Source organism: Arachis duranensis, chromosome 3, assembly GCF_000817695.3.
Source record: "Arachis duranensis cultivar V14167 chromosome 3, aradu.V14167.gnm2.J7QH, whole genome shotgun sequence".
Classification (NCBI taxonomy): domain Eukaryota; kingdom Viridiplantae; phylum Streptophyta; class Magnoliopsida; order Fabales; family Fabaceae; genus Arachis; species Arachis duranensis.
Genome location: NC_029774.3, coordinates 102,059,545 through 102,072,211, shown reverse-complemented (window position 1 = coordinate 102,072,211; position 12,667 = coordinate 102,059,545). Strand labels below are relative to the sequence as shown.

Genomic DNA, 12,667 nt, shown 5'->3' with positions numbered 1-12,667 from the left:
TGCCTTCCAAGTGTTTGATGAAATGCTTGAGAGGATGTTAGAGTAGAATTCTATGTTCTTGGCTTGAGAAGGTAACTTAGGATTTCTTGAGTCACTAGTGTCCAATTGATTGCTAGTTGATAGCCATTAACTCTAGCCTTCATTAATCCAATTAGTGGAAAGCTAGGACTTATGGACTAGGATTGATATAACTCACTTGACTTTCCTTTGTTAATTGATTTAAGGATGACTAAGTGGGATTAATCCTTGCAACTACCATACTTGTGGCTAGTGATAATGATGAAGACCCTTGACAACCAAATCTTGCCAAGACCATTTTGTTAATAAAGTTTTCTTACCATTTACTATTCATGTTTCTCATCTAAAACCCCAAATATAACTCACAACCAATAACAAAACACTTTATTGTAAATCCTAGGGAGAACGACCCGAGGTCCAATACTTCGGTTTATAAATTTAGGGGTTTGTTACTTATGACAAACAATCTTTTATATGAAAGGATTATTGTTTGGTTTAGAAACTATACTTTACAACGAGATTTCATTAGTGAAATTCTAAACCGTCAAAAATCCAATCGTCACATGGAAAGGAGTATGAAGGATTGGATGAAGGCAGTAGGAAAGCAGAGATTCAAGAGGGATGAAGCATCTCTATACGCTTATCTGAAATTCCCACCAATGAATTACATAAGTATCTCTATCTTTATTTTATGTTTATTTATCTTTTAATTATGAAAACTCTATCACCCATTTAAATCTGCTTGACTGAGATTTACAAGGTGACCATAGCTTGCTTCAAGCCAACAATCTCAGTGGGATCGACTCTTACTCGCGTAAGGTTTATTACTTGGACGACCCAGTGCACTTGCTGGTTAGTTGTGCGAAGTTGTGAAAGAGAAGTGAGATTACAATTGTGCGTACAAGTTGTTGGCGCCGTTGTGTATCACAATTTCGTGCACCAAGTTTTTGGCGCCGTTGCCGGGGATTGTTCGAGTTTCGACAACTGACGGTTCATCTTGTTGCTTAGATTAGGTAATTTTCCTTTATTTTATTTTCAAAAAGTTTTCAAAAAAATCTTTCAAAAATTTTTCTTTTTTTCGTTTTTCCAAAATAATTTTTGAAAAATCCAAAAAAATTTATAAAATCATAAAAACTCAAAAATATTTCATGGTTCTTGTTTGAATTTAAGGCCAAATTTTAAGTTTGGTGTCAATTGCATGATTTTAATTGTCTTGCAATTTTCGAAACACATACATTGTGTTCTTGATGATCTTCAAGTCATTCTTGATGAATTGCCTTGTTTGATCTTCATGATTTATTGATTTGCACTGCATGATGTTCTACATATGCATTCTTGCATTCATATGGCTCAAACATGAGAAAGTTCTAAGTTTGGTGTCCTCCATGTTTTTTTCATTAAGAAAACTGAGTTCTTGATGTTCATCTTGATCTTCAAGATTGTTCTTGGTGTTTATCTTGACGTTTATAATGTTCTTGCATATATCTTGTGTTTTGATCCAAGAATTATATGTTTCAACTCATTTTGTTATTTTTCAAAATTGAAAACATATCTTCTTGAATAAAGGATTTAGCAAAATGAAGATCCCAGAACATAAAGCAGAGGAATTACAGAGAAAAAGCTGAGCGTTCAAAACGCCCACTGAAGAAGGAAAACTGGCGTTTAAACGCCAGCCAAGGTACCTGGCTAGGCATTTAAACGCCCAAACCATGCAGCAATTGGGTGTTAAATGCCCAAAACATGCAGCTCCTGGGCGTTTAACGCCAGGATGACACAAGGAGAGGAATTTTGTTTTCAAATCAAATCTTTTTCAAATCTTCATAATTTTTCAAAATCAAATCTTTTTCAAATCAAATATTTTCAATCATATCTTTTTCAAAATCATATCTTTTCAAACATATCTTTTTCAAAAATCAAATTTTTTTAAAATTTCTTTTTCAAATCTTTTTCAAAATATCTTTTCAATCATATATTTTTAAACATGTCTTTTTCAAATCATATCTTTTTCAAAATCAATTTTAAAAATCTTTTCTAAATTTCCTATCTTTTCAAAATTTTATTTTCAAATCTTTTTCAACTAACTAATTGATATTTTTTTGTTTGTTTTACTATTTTTTATCTTTTTCAAAATACACAAACAATTTTTCAAAAATTCATTTTAAATTTTATTCTTCTTACTTTTGAAAATTCTCCCCCTCTCTTATATTTTTCTATTTAAACACTAACATTCCTCCTCCATTGTCAATTTGAACTCCATCTCTCTTTGTGTGTTTGAAATTTTACCTACTTCCTTCTTCTATTCTTATTTTCCTCTGACACCTCAAGGAATCTCTATCCTGTGACATAGAGGATTCCAAATTTTTTTTGTTTTCTTCTCTTTCATATGAGCAGGAACAAAGATAAAGGCATACTTGTTGAAGCTGATCCTGAACCTGAAAAGACTCTGAAGAGGAAGCTAAGAGCAGCTAAAGCACAAAACTCTGAGGAGGACCTCACTAAAATTTTCGAAAAGGAAATAGCAAAAGAAACATTTATGGCCGAGCCAAACAATAATGCAAGGAAGATGCTCGGTGATTTTACTACACCAACTTCTAACTTCTATGGAAGAAGCATCTCAATCCCTGCCATAGGAGCAAACAATTTTGAGCTAAAGCCTCAATTAGTTTCTCTACAGCAACAGAACTACAAGTTTTATGGACTTCCATCAGAAGATCCTTATCAGTTTTTAACTGAGTTCTTACAGATCTGTGATACTGTTAAGACCAATGGAGTTGATCCTGAAGTCTACAAGCTTATGCTTTTCCCTTTTGCTGTAAGAGACAGAGCTAGAACATGGTTGGACTCACAACCCAGAGATAGCCTGGACTCTTGGGATAAGCTGGTCACAGCTTTCTTAGCCAAGTTCTTTCCTCCTCAAAAGCTATGCAAGCTTAGAGTGGATGTTCAAACCTTCAGACAAAAAGATGGTGAGTCCCTCTATGAAGCTTGGGAAAGATACAAGCAGCTGACCAAAAAGTGTCCTTCTGACATGCTTTCAGAATGGACCACATTAGATATATTCTATGATGGTCTGTCTGAATTTTCCAAGATGTCACTGGAGCACTTTGCAGGTGGATCCATTCACCTAAAGAAAATGCCTACAAAAGCTCAGGAACTTATTGAAATAGTTGCAAATAACTAGTTCATGTATACCTCTGAGAGGAATCCTGTGAGTAATGGGACGCCTCAAAAGAGATGAGTTCTTGAAATTGATGCTTTGAATGCCATACTGGCTCAGAACAAAATATTGACCCAACAAGTCAATATGATCTCTCAGAGTTTGAATGGATTGCAAAATACATCCAACAGTACTAAAGAAGCATCTTCTGAAGAAGAAGCTTATGATCCTGAGAGCCCTGCAATGGCAGAGGTGAATTACATAGGTGAAGCCTTCGGCAACACCTATAATCTTTCATGAAAAAATCATCCAAATTTTTCATGGAAGGATCAACAGAAGAAAGGCTTCAATAATAACAATGGTGGAAGAAATAGGTTTAGCAATAGCAAACCTTTCCCATCATCATCTCAGCAACAGACAGGGCATTCTGAGCAGAATTTTTCTAGCTTAGCAAATATAGTCTCTGATCTATCTAAGGCCACTCTTAGTTTCATGACTAAAACAAGATCCTCTATTAGAAATTTGAAGGCACAAGTGGGCCAGCTGAGTAAAAGGGTTACTGAAACTCCTCCTAGCACTCTCCCAAGCAATACAGAAGAGAATCCCAAAGGACAGTGCAAGGTCATTGATATAATCAACATGGCCAAAACCTTAGAGAAGGAGGAGGACGTGAATCCCAATGAGGAAGACCTCAGGGGACGTCCAATGGTCAGTAAGGAATACCCTAATGAGGAACCAAAGGAATCTGAGGCTCATACATAGACCATAGAGATTCCCTTGGACCTCCTTTTACCATTCATGAGCTCTGATGACTATTCATCTTCTGAAGAGGATGAAGACATTGTTGAAGGGCAAGTTGCATAATATTTAGGAGCAATCATGAAGCTAAATGCCAAGATGTTTGGTAATGAGACTTGGGAGGAAGAGCCTCCCTTGCTCACTAATGAACTGAATACATTGGTTCAGCAAAATTTACCTCAAAAGAAACAGGATCCTGGTAAAATCTTAATACCCTGTACCATAGGCACCATGACCTTTGAAAAAGCTCTGTGTGACCTGGGGTTAGGGATAAACATGATGCCACTCTTTGTAATGGAGAAATTGGGAATCTATGAGGTATAGGCTGCCAAATTCTCATTGGAGACGGCAGATAAATCTATGAAAAAGGCTTATAGACTAGTAGAAGACGTGCTAGTGAAGGTTGAAGGCCTTTACTTCCCTGCTGATTTCATAATCCTAGACACTAGGAGGGATGAGGATGAATCCATCATCCTTGGAAGAACCTTCCTAGCCATAGCAAGAGTTGTAATTGATGTTGACAGAGAAGAGTTGATCCTTCATGTGAATGAAGAATACCTTGTAGTAAAGACTCAAGGTTCTCCATCTGTAATCATGGAGAGTAAGCATGAAGAGCTTCTCCCAATACAGAGTCAAACATAGCCCCCACATTCAAATTCTAAGTTTGGTGTCGGGAGGCCACAGCCAAACTCTAAGTTTGGTGTTGAGAGATCTCAACCATACTCTGATCATCTGTGAGACTCCATGAGAGCTCACTGTCAAGCTATTGACATTAAAGAAGCGCTTATTGGGAGGCAACCCAATTTTATTTTAATTTTATCTATATTATTTTGTTTTCTTTTAGGTTGATGATCATGTGAAGTCACAAAGACAATTACAAAAACAAAGAAAAAAATCAAAAGCAGCATTGAAAACAGCATATCCTGGAGGAAGGACTTACTGGCATTTGAACGCCAGTAAGGATAGCAAAATGGGCGTTTAAATGCCCAATCTAGCACCTTTCTGGGCGTTTCAACACCAGAATATGGCACCAGACTGGCATTTAAATGCCAGAATAGGGCAACAACTTGGCGTTTAGACGCCAGAACAGGAAGGAAAGCTGGCATTTAAACACCAGGATCCACACTGATAAGCAGATAATTTATACACTTTTTGGCATTGTTCTTAGGTAGTTTTTAGTATAATTTAGCTACTTTTAGGGATGTTTTCATTAGTTTTTATGCTAAAATTCACATTTCTGGACTTTACTATGAGTTTGTGTATTTTTCTGTGATTTCAGGTAATTTCTGGCTGAAATTGAGGGACCTGAGCAAAACTCTAATAAAAGGCTGACAAAGGACTGCTGGTGTTGTTGGATTCTAACCTCCCTGCACTCGAAATGGATTTTTTGGAGCTACAAAACTCCAAATGGCGCGCTCTCAATAGCATTGGAAATTATACATCTAGAGCTTTCTAGCAATATATAATAGTTCATACTTTATTTGGGATTAGACAATGCAAACTGGCGCTCAATGCCAGTTCTACACTGCATTCTAGAGTCAAACACCAGAAACACGTCACGAACCAGAGTTGAACGCCAAAAACACGTTACAAATTGGCGTTCAACTCCAAGAGAAGCCTCTGCACGTGTAAAGTTCAAGCTCAGCCCAAGCACACACCAAGTGGGCCCCGGAAGTGGATTTTTGCATCAATTACTTACTTCTGTAAACCCTAGTAGCTAGTCTAGTATAATAGGACATTTTACTATTGTATTAGACATCCTGGATTGTATTTTTGATCCTGTGATAACGTTTTAGGGGCTGGCCATTCGGCCATGCCTGAACCTTCATCACTTACGTATTTTCAACGGTGGAGTTTCTATACACCATAGATTAAGGGTGTGCAGCTCTGCTGTACCTCAAGTTTTAATGCAATTACTACTATCTTTTATTCAAATTCAATCTTATTTCTGTTCTAAGATACTACTCGTACTTCAATCTGATGGATGTGATGATCCGTGACACTCATCATCATCCATCCCTATGAACGCGTGCCTGACAACCACTTCCGTTCTACAAGCAAAAGCTAGAGTGTGTATCTCTTGGATTCCTAATGCACGACGCATGGTTGCCCTCTCCTGACAACCGAGCCTTCCATTCCGTAAGATCAGAGTCTTTGTGGTATAAGCTAGAATTGATGGTGGCATTCATGAGAATCCGGAAAGTCTAAACCTTGTCTGTGGTATTCCGAGTAGGATTCTGGGATTGAATGACTGTGACGAGCTTCAAACTCACGATTGTTGGGCATGATGACAAACGCAAAAGAATCAAGGGATTCTATTCCAACATGATCGAGAACCGACAGATGATTAACCGTGCCGTGACAGAGCATTTGGACCTTTTTCACTGAGAGGATGGGATGTAGCCATTGACAACGGTGATGCCCTACATATAGCTTGCCATGGAAAGGAGTAAGAAGGATTGGATGAAGGCAGTAGGAAAACAGAGATTCAGAAGGAGCACAGCATCTTCATACGCCTATCTGAAATTCCCATCGATGATCTACATAAGTATTTCTATCTTTATTTTCAGTTTATTTATTATTATTATTATTCGAAAACTCCATAACCATTTATTATCCGCCCGACTGAGATTTACAAGATGACCATAGCTTGCTTCATACCAACAATCTCTGTGGGATCGACCCTTACTCACGTAAGGTTTATTACTTGGACGACCCAGTACACTTGCTGGTTAGTTGAGCGAAGTTGTGAAATTATGTTAGATCATGGTATTGAGCATCAAGTTTTTGGGGCCATTACCAGGGAATCAATTTCGAATAACAATTTAAGTATGAATCACAATTTCGTCCACCAAGTTTTTGGCACTGTTGCCGGGGATTGCTCGAGTTTGGACAACTAACGGTTCATCTTGTTGCTCAGATTAGGTAATTTTCTTTTTGTTTTATTTTCAAAAATTTTTCAAAAAAATTTATCCCTATTTTCGAAAAAAAATTAATTAAAAATAAATTATTCTATGGCTTCAGAATTTTTGAGAATGGATTCTAGAGTTTCATGTAACATGTTGAAGCCTGGCTGGCTGTAAAGCCATATCCAAATCCTTTTGGAATGAGACTTCAACTAATCACCTCAATGCATGTAATGCCATCCTAAAGCTGGCTGGCTATTAAGCCATGTCCAACCCTTGGATTGGAGCTTTAGGCTAACATTGAAAGATTCCTGGAATTCTCATTAAAAATTTTGAATCTCTTATTTCTTTTTCCTATATGTTTTTCGAAAAAATATAAAATAAAATACAAAAAAAATAAAAACATAAAAATCAAAAATATTTTTGTGTTTCTTGTTTGAGTCTTGTGTCATGTCTTAAGTTTGTTGTCAATTGCATATTCATATTGTTCTTGCATTTTTCGAAAAATTCATGCATTCATAGTGTTCTTCATGATCTTCAAGTTGTTCTTGGTAAGTCTACTTGTTTGATCTTGATAATTTCTTGTTTTGTGTTCTTTGTTGTTTTTCATATGCATTTTTGCATTCATAGTGTCTAAGCATTGCAAATTTCTAAGTTTGGTGTCTTACATGTTTTCTTTGCATCAAAAATTTTTCAAAAATATGTTCTTGATGTTCATCATGATCTTTAAAGTGTTCTTGGTGTTCATCTTGACATTCATAGTGTTCTTGCATACATCATGTGTTTTGATTCATAATTTTCATGTTGTGAGTCATTTTTTATGTTTTTCTCTCTCATAATTAAAAATTCAAAAATAAAAAATATATCTTTTCCTTTTTTCTCTCAAAATTTTGAAAATTTGGGTTGACTTAGTCAAAAATTTTTAAAATTAGTTGTTTCTTGTAAGTCAAGTCAAATTTTCAAATTTTAAAAATATTATCTTATTAAAACTTTTTCAAAAATCAAATCTTTTTCATTTTTTTATTTAATTTTTTAAAATATTTTTAAAAAATATCTTTCTTAGTTTTATCTTTATTTTCGAAAATTATGCTAACAATTAATATGATTGATTCAAAAATTTGAAGTTTGTTACTTTCTTGTTAAGAAAGGTTCAATCTTTAAATTCTAGAATCTTATCTTTTAGTTTCTTGTTAGTAAAGTAATCAATTTTAATTTTAAAAATTAAATCTTTCTTATCATATCTTTTTCAAAATTTTGATGTTAAAATATCTTTTCTAACTTTTTATCTTCTTATCTTTTCAAAATTGACTTTCAAATCTTTTTCAACTAACTATTTGACTTTTTGTTTATCTCTTATCTTTTTCAAAACCACCTAACAACCTTTTTCTTCCTAATTTTCGAAAATACCTCCTTCTTTTTCAAAAATTCTTTTTAATTAATTAATTATTTTAAATTTGAATGTTAATTTTATTTTCCCCTTTTATTTTCGAAAATCATTAACTCCTTTTCAAAAATTATTTTCAAAAACATCTCTCTCTCATCTTATTCTATATATTTATTTATCTACTAACACTTCTCTTCATCTCAAGAATCTGACACTATCCTCACCCTTGTGTTTGGATTCTCCTTTCTTTATTCCCTTCTTCTTCTACTAATATAAAGGAATCTCTATACTGTGACATAGAGGATTCCTCTTTCTTTTCTGTTCTCTTCTTTCTCATATGAGCAGGAACAAGGAAAAAGACATTCTTGTTGAAGCTGATCCTGAACCTGGAAGGACTCTGAAGAGAAAACTAAGAGAAGCTAAATTACAACAATCCAGAGACAACTTTGCTGAAATTTTCGAACAAGAAAAGGAGATGGAAGCCGAACCCAATAACAATAATGCAAGAAGGATGCTTGGTGATTATACTACACCTACTTCCAAGTTTGATGGAAGAAGCATCTCAATTCCTGTCATTGGAGCAAACAATTTTGAGCTGAAACTTCAACTAGTTGCTCTAATGCAACAAATCTGCAAGTTTTATGGACTTCCATCAGAAGATCTCTATCAGTTTTTAACTAAGTTCTTGCAGATCTGTGAGACTGTAAAGATGAATGGAGTAGATCCTGAAGTCTACAGGCTCATCCTTTTCCCTTTTGCTGTAAGAGACAAAGCTAGAACATGGTTGGACTCACAACCTAAGGATAGCCTGGACTCCTGGGAGAAGCTGGTCACGACCTTAGTTAAATTCTTTCCTCCTCAAAAGCTGAGCAAGCTTAGAGTGGATGTTCAGACCTTCAAGTAAAATGATGGTGAATCCCTCTATGAAGCTTGGGAAAGATACAAGCAGATGTCCAAAAAGTGTCCTTCTGACATGTTTTCAAAATGGACCATGATAGATATATTCTATTATGGTCTGTCTGAGTTCTCTAAGATGTCATTGGACCATTCTGCAGGAGGATCCATTCACCTAAAAAAAACGCCTGCAGAAGCTCAGGAACTTATTGACATGGTTGCAAATAACCAATTTATGTACACTTCTGAGAGGAATTCCGTGAATAATGGGACGCCTCAGAGGAAAGGAGTTCTTGAAATTGATGCTCTGAATGCCATATTGGCTCAGAACAAAATGTTGACTCAGCAAGTCAACATAATTTCTCAAAGTCTGAATGGATGGCAAACTGCATCCAACAGTACTAAAGAGATACCTTCTGAAGAAGAAGCTTATGATCTTGAAAACCCTGCAATGGCAGAGGTAAATTACATGGGTGAACCTTATGGAAACACCTATAATTCTTCATGGAGAAATCATCCAAATTTCTCATGGAGGGATCAACAAAAGCCTCAACAAGGCTTTAATAGTGGTGGAAGAAATAGGCTCAGCAATAGCAAGCCTTTTCCATAATCTTCTCAGCAACAGACAGAGAATTCTGAGCAAAATACCTCTAACTTAGCAAATATAGTCTCTGATTTGTCCAAGGCCACTTTAAGTTTCATGAGTGAAACAAGGTCCTCCATCAGAAATCTGGAGGCACAAGTGGGCCAGCTGAGTAAGAAAGTAACTGAAATTCCTCCTAGTACTCTCCCAAGCAATACTGAAGAAAATCCAAAAAGAGAGTGCAAGGCCATTGATATAATCAATATGGCCGAACCTAGAGAGGAAGGAGATGACGTGAATCCCAATGAGGAAGACCTCATGGGACGTCTCTTAAGCAAGAAGGAGTTCCCTATTCAGGACCCAAAGGAATCTGAGACTCATATAGAGACCATAGAGATTCCATTAAACCTCCTTCTGCCATTCATGAGCTTTGAAGACTATTCTTCCTCTGAAGAGGATGAAGATGTAACTGGAGAGCAAGTTGCTCAATATCTAGGAGCTATCATGAAGCTGAATGCCAAGTTATTTGGTAATGAGACTTGAGAAGGTGAACCTCCCTTGCTTATTGGTGAACTAGATACATGGGTTCAGCAAACTTTACCTCAAAAGAAACAAGATCCTAGTAAATTCTTAATACCCTGTACCATAGGCACCATGACCTTTGAAAAGGCTCTGTGTGACCTAGGGTCATGTATAAATCTTATGCCACTCTCTGTAATGGAGAAGCTGGGGATCATTGAGGTACAGCCTGCCATATTTTCATTACAAATGGCAGACAAGTCAGTAAGACAAGCTTATGGATTGGTATAGGACGTGTTAATGAAGGTTAAAGGCCTTTACATCCCTGCTGATTTCATAATCTTAGACACTAGGAAGGAGGAGGATGAATGCATCATCCTTGGAAGACCTTTCCTAGCCACAGCAGGAGCTGTGATAGATGTTAACAGAGGAGAATTAGTCCTTCAATTGAATGGGGACTACCTTGTGTTTAAGACTCAAGGGTGTTCTTCTGTATATATGGAGAGGAAGCATGAAAAGCTTCTCTCAGTACAGAGTCAAACAAAGCCCCCACAATCAAGCTCTAAGTTTGGTGTTGGGAGGCCACAGCCAAACTCTAAGTTTGGTGTTGAATCCCCACATCCAAACTCTAAGTTTGGTGTTAGGAGTCTACAACATTGACCTGATCACCTGTGTGGCTCCATGAGAGCCCACTGTCAAGCTATTGACATTAAAGAAGCGCTTATTGGGAGGCAACCCAATTTTTAGTTATCTAATTTTATTTTTATTTTATTGTTCTTTAATATTTTATTAGGTTCAGGATCATGTGGAGTCACGAAAAAAATACTAAAATTAAAAATAAAATAAAAAACAGCAGAAGAAACAGCACACCCTGGAAGAAGGGCTTACTGGCGTTTAAACGCCAGTAAGGAGCATCTGGATGGTGTTCAACGCCAGAACAGAACATGGATCTGGCGTTGAACGCCAGAAACATGCAGCAATCTAGCGTTTAAATGCCAGGATTGCACACTGAGGAAAGTTGGCGTTCAACGCCAGAAACATGCTGCAGATAGGCGTTGAATGCCCAGAATAAGCTTAGAGCTGACGTTTAACGCCAGAAACAAGCATCAATCTGGCCTTAAACGCCAGGATTGTATGCAAAGGTGTTTTACATGCCTAATTGGTGCAGGGATGTAAATCCTTGACACCTCAGGATCTGTGGACCCCACAGGATCCCCACTACCTCTACTCACCTTCTCTCTTCTTCTTTACATTCATCCTCTCTTCCCCATAAACACTCTTCCCCAAAAACCCTTTACCAATCACCTCAATCTCTCTTTCCAATTACCCCCCTTCACCACTCACATCCTTCCACTCTTCCCCATAAACACTCACATCCATCATCTCTTTCCCACCCAAACCCACCCTACATAGCCGAATACATACCTCTCTCCCTCTCTTCCATATCTTCTTCTTCTTCTTCTATTCTTTTTTCTTTTGCTCGAGGGCGAGCAACATTCTAAGTTTGTTGTGGTAAAAGCATAGCTTTTTGCTTTTCCATAACCATTGATGGCACCTAAGGCAAGAGAAACATCAAAAAAAAAAGAAGAAGAAAAAGGGAAGACAATTGCTTCCACCTCTGAGTCATGGGAGATGGAGAGATTCATCTCAAGGGTCCATAGCTCAATAATAGAGCATTTGACTGCACATCAAGAGAGCTTGAGGAATTCCCTCATCAAGAAATCCTGAGATACCTCAGGGGATACATTTTCCTCCACACAATTATTGGGAGCAACTAAGGATAGGAGTACCAAAATCACTAGGGATCGAGCAACAAAGGCAAGGAAGAGACATAGAGGAGCTCAAAGCACCATTGGTCCTTCAAGAAGGCGCCACCATCACTGAGGTGGACTCATTCCTTGTTCTTATTTTTTTCTGCTTTTTCGATTTTATGCTATATGTTTATGTTTGTGTCTTTATTACATGATCATTAGTAATTAATAACTATGTCTTAAAGCTATGAATAATTCCATGAATCCTTCACCTCTCTTAAATGAAAAATGTTTCTAATTCAAAAGAACAAGAAGTACATGAGTTTTAAATTTATCCTTGAAATTAGCCTAATTATATTGATGTGGTGACAATACTTTTTGTTTTCTGAATGAATGCTTGAACAGTGCATATTTTTTATCTTATTGTTTATGAATGTTAAAATTGTTGTCTCTTGAAAGAATGATGAACAAAGAGAAATGCTATTGATAATCTAAAAAATCATGAAATTGATTCTTGAAGCAAGAAAAAGCAAAAGCTTGCGAAAAAAAGAAGAAGAAAAAGTGGCGAAAAAAAAGAAAGAAAAAGAAAAAGCAAGCAGAAAAAGCCAATAGCCCTTAAAACCAAAAGGCAAGGGTAAAAAGGATCCAAGGCTTTGA

General features: G+C 36.6%; 1 non-coding gene across 1 annotated transcript; it reads right to left on the bottom strand.

Annotated features, from left to right (window-relative positions):
* Positions 1 to 2,944: 2,944 nt before the first annotated feature.
* On the bottom strand, positions 2,945 to 3,052 carry LOC127745897 (small nucleolar RNA R71). Its single transcript, XR_008007520.1, has one exon. It is a non-coding gene; the product is annotated as a small nucleolar RNA R71 (small nucleolar RNA).
* Positions 3,053 to 12,667: the final 9,615 nt, after the last annotated feature.